Raw genomic sequence first — 5,236 nt, forward strand, 5'->3', positions numbered from 1 at the left:
TGATACTTAATGGATATAAAACTATCATTTTGCAGACTAGAATATCTCAGTGTCACAGGATTGGTGAGTGTCATAATAATATAAATATAAACATAAAAATATTATTATTACAAAAATATTATTATTACATGTAGGTTTTATTATAATACATGTAGGTTTTTTTCTGTCTGCTTGAAAAGTCGGACATCTTTACAAGCGGACAGTGAAGGACAGGCACGGAGTGCAAAAGAACACACCCGATCGCCATTTAAATGAATGACAAGTGTCACGGACACAGCTAGTGTCCGCTCCTAATGTCCGTGCGAGATTTTGAACGGACACTAGGAGCGGACACTACCTATCGGACACTGACGGTAGTGTGAACGCCCCCTATGATGCTAGGAGTCCATGCCGCAGATCGACTTTATGCTCCATATTATAATCACTATGAGACAATATGTCACTGGGAGGTGGGGAAAACCAAGACAAAAACAGACCAAGTGTCCTGGGCAAAACTCGATTATGGGAATCTAGCCTAAAAGGAATGATCAAAAGCAGCCATCTCCTTTAAGAGAGGGAATTAAAAAGCTGATAAACTAAAGTCAATCTATTTAGCTTCAAAATATGGTGTATAAGCCCAGCAATACAGATGCAGAATATCGGTAGCATGTCACTCTGTAAACAGGGACGTGCTGCAAATAAACAAAACCGCTGTAGGGGCAGATTAGTGATCACATTACATTATTGATCGCTCTTCCCCAATTCACTTTGCATCAGCCAGTGTAGTAGGCAGACAAATGCTGGTCAATGTCTATTAGCCTTCCTACTTGGCCTGGTCTAATAGGATCTTTTCTTCCAGGGTTCTCTAGAGATTACACCTAAACACTAGAAAGGTCCCACCAGGAGGACAGTTTCTGATAATCTTATCGTGAAAGGGTTATCCTTAGGATAGGCCTTCAATATTAGATCTGTGGGGGTCAGACAGCAAGGACCCCCAGCAGGTCTGCGGCTTCTAGTGATGTTTACATGCTGCTCACTCACTCTGCAAAGTGTAGCGGCGGCTTTAGGTACTTCAGCGCTGCTCCAAAGACCTGGGCCACCACTGTGATACCTAAAACGGCTGCTACTCTTTGTGCATACCCTGTTTCTAGAGAGTTCTGAAATATTACATACAAATGTACAGGACCCCGTGATTTGTTTACTTTAATGCCCCATGAGGCAGCAACACATCGCAGTTCTTCCTGCAGCGCTTTAGGAAGAAATTTCGCTGAGTTTTCTGGACTTTTGGTTACAATTAGACCTAGGGGGAAACCACCGGCGTTTCTGTAGGTATAATTGACATGATGCGACTTTCAAAACTGCACCGGTTTTGGAAATCAGGGCATGTCCGCACCACGGTTCACTAGAATCCCATCCACTTTGCCCTTACTGTAAAACACTGTGATTTTTCCGTCGGCGTTTCCATCCCGTGGGGTGTTTTTAAGGGATGTGAGCACTTATTCCTGGGTTCAGCAGGTGACATTCAATGGAGAATTGACATTATCTATTGTGAGAGAGTGAAGGGTGCAGTCTGGGAAGACAAGTATATTCCAGCCAGGCAGCTAAAGGGTGTTTGGTAAAGATTCACACCAGGGAGGTCAGCTGGCTAATCAAGCCCTAATAACAGCCTGTGTGTGAAGACTAGCAGTGTGGCACCACACTGACAGAGCTGAACTGTCCAGACCGGACCTCCAAAGCAGGTACTGTGCCACCCGTTGTTGTTACCAAAGTGGGAGACTGGTAGCCAGTCTCCTGTATAGTCAGGGAAAAGTTTCCTTACGTTTAAGTTAGTTTCTCAGCCGGGAAGGGTTTTGTTTTGTTTATCCTGTGGCTTTGCAAAAGCAGTGTATGCGTTACATGTGAATAAAGCCTGAACCTGTGTGCAATCCAGTGTCTGTGTCCCTGTTTCCTGCACTGCTACAAGCATCTACCTGAGCGGTTCCCCACACTATCTATAGTAACACTTTACCTAAGCATCTGACTGCTTATTACGGAAAACATCTATTTCATACCTGTCCCTTTGAGATGTACTTTACTTTGTTCCATCACAATAGCGATATGGGTTATACTGAAATCCTAAGGGAAATAACTAAAGTTTGGTTCTTAGAAAGCTTATGCACATATCAGTTGAATAAATACAAAAAATATAGAGAGAGCACTATAACTGTGGCTCCCTATAGAAGCAGTTGGAATATGTAATGTTTTGGGGGGTTTGGTACAGTTTCTGACTCCCCCATTTTAACATGGATTTCCCAATGTGTGAGTCTGGTCTTATACTGATAGTTATTGAATACAGTCCTATGAAAAAGTTTGGGCACCCCTATTAATCTTAATCATTTTTAGTTCTAAATATTTTGGTGTTTGCAACAGCCGTTTCAGTTTGATATATCTAATAACTGATGGACACAGTAATATTTCAGGATTGAAATGAGGTTTATTGTACTAACAGAAAATGCGCAATATGCATTAAACCAAAATTTGACCGGTGCAAAAATATGGGCACCTCAACAGAAAAGTGACATTAATATTTAGTACATCCTCCTTTTGCAAAGATAGCAGCCTCTAGTCGCTTCCTGTAGCTTTTAATCAGTTCCTGGATCCTGGATGAAGGTATTTTGGACCATTTCTTTCTACAAAACAATTCAAGTTCAGTTGTTTGATGGTCGCCGAACATGGACAGCCCGCTCTCAAATGATCTGAAAACAAAGATTGTTCAACATAGTTGTTCAGGGGAAGGATACAAAACGTTGTCTCAGAGATTTAACCTGTCAGTTTCCACTGTGAGGAACATAGTAAGGAAATGGAAGACCACAGGGACAGTTCTTGTTAAGCCCAGAAGTGGCAGGCCAAGAAAAATATCAGAAAGGCAGAGAAGAAGAATGGTGAGAACAGTCAAGGACAATCCACAGACCACCTCCAAAGAGCTGAAGCATCATCTTGCTGCAGATGGTGTCACTGTGCATCGGTCAACTATACAGCGCACTTTGCACAAATAGAAGCTGTATGGGAGAGTGATGAGAAAGAAGCCGTTTCTGCACGTACGCCACAAATAGAGTTGCCTGAGGTATGAAAAAGCACATTTGGACAAGGCAGCTTCATTTTGGAAACAAAAATTGAGTTGTTTGGTTATAAAAAAAGGCGTTATGCATGGCGTCCAAAAAGAAACAGCATTCCAAGAAAAACACATGCTACCCACTGTAAAATTTGGTGGAGGTTCCATTATGCTTTGGGGCTGTGTGGCCAATGCCGGCATCGGGAATCTTGTTAAAGTTGAGAGTCGCATGGATTCCACTCAGTATCAGCAGATTCTTGAGAATAATGTTCAAGAATCAGTGACGAAGTTGAAGTTACGCCGGGGATGGATATTTCAGCAAGACAATGATCCAAAACACCGCTCCAAATCCTCAGGCATTCATGCAGAGGAACAATTACAATGTTCTGGAATGGCCATCCCAGTCCCCAGACCTGAATATCATTGAACATCTGTGGGATGATTTGAAGCGGGCTGTCCATGCTCGGCGACCATCTAACTTAACTGAACTTGAATTGTTTGTCCAAAATACCTTTATCCAGGATCCAGGAACTGATTAAAAGCTACAGGAAGCGACTAGAGGCTGTTATCTTTGTAAAAGGAGGATGTACTAAATATTAATGTCACTTTTCTGTTGAGGTGCCCATACTTTTGCACCGGTCAAATTTTGGTTTAATGCATATTGCACATTTTCTGTTAGTACAATAAACCTCATTTCAATCCTGAAATATTACTGTGTCCATCAGTTATTAGATATATCAAACTGAAATGGCTGTTGCAAATACCAAAATATTTAGAACTAAAAATGATTAAGATTAATAGGGGTGCCCAAACTTTTTCATAGGACTGTATAATACTTGAGGAATAGGAGAGACATTATTCTTGTTGCCCAGGAAACTAGTTTCTCCGTATTCTTACTGGAATCATCTGCATTGCCATTTTGAGACCAGAGACTAAAATACATATTGTCATTCAACTTCCTTCATAGACTAACATCATGTATTGCAGTGTTAGGCTGGGTTCACACAGCGTTTCTTGGACCGGATTTTGACATGGAATCTGCCTCAAAAAAAACGCCTCCCATTGACTTTGAGCAGGAAGAAACCGCTTGCGGAAAAACGAAGCGAGCAGCTGTTTCTTGCCGTGGATTCCGAAGCGGAATCCACGGCTTTCAAAATCACACCATATCAATTATACCTATGGAATCGCCAGCAGTTTCCCTATAAGTACTATATAATGCAGTGGCGTAACTAGGAATGTCAGGGCCCCGTGGTGAACTTTTGACATGGGGTGCCCCCCCTTCCTAAACGACTGACCCCCCCACGTCTCTATTATGCCTATTATGCCCCATAGTGGCCCCTGCACACAGTATTATGTCCTATAGTAGCCCCTGCACACAGTATTATGCCCCATAGTGGCCCCGGCACACACTATTATGCCCTATTGTGGCCCCTGCACACAGTATTATGCCCCATAATGAACACCAATGAACAATTATTATACTGTCCCTGCAGTGTATAGCTCTGAGAAGAGCTGTTGTTGTTCTTCGGTTTTTCCCTGCCTATCTGAAGCTAATGCCTATCTAGCCCTCAGCAGATATGTTTCTCTCCCTATCTCTCACTGCGAAATATGGCGGCGGCCGTTCTTATGAATGGGAGGTCACGTTTTCGGCAGCCAATGTGTTTTTTCAATTTTTTTCACTGCCTCCGTTGTCGTAGTTCCTGTCCCACCTCCCCTGCACAGTTTATTGGTGCAACAAACGCGCCAGGGAAGGTGGGAGGGGATACAAATTTTTACTGCGTATGCCTTGTGGTATTCGATTGGGAACAAATACCTCGAACGGCCTGATATTCGATCGAATACCTATTCGATCGAACGGTGTTCGCTCATCTCTAATCCTAATCCCTGGAGAAGCTGGATAGGGGACGGCTTGCCGGCGGTCAGTTTATAAACCCTTTCATTTGAATGGGTTTTTAAAGCAAACCGCTGGTGTCTGTATGCAGCCTCTCCGTGGTGAAACCATTTTTTTTGGACAAACACAAAGCCCTACATGTCCGAGCCAAAGTGTATACATTACATTATATAGTGTAAAGAGTGCTGTCCTTATAGTATACTAGCCTCTGCCCATGACTTTGTCTGCGTGTTGTTGGCCTATATTCAGCAAATTACTATTGTTGATGGTTTGCC

The sequence above is a fragment of the Leptodactylus fuscus genome, chromosome 5 (assembly GCF_031893055.1).
Source record: "Leptodactylus fuscus isolate aLepFus1 chromosome 5, aLepFus1.hap2, whole genome shotgun sequence".
Taxonomy (NCBI): domain Eukaryota; kingdom Metazoa; phylum Chordata; class Amphibia; order Anura; family Leptodactylidae; genus Leptodactylus; species Leptodactylus fuscus.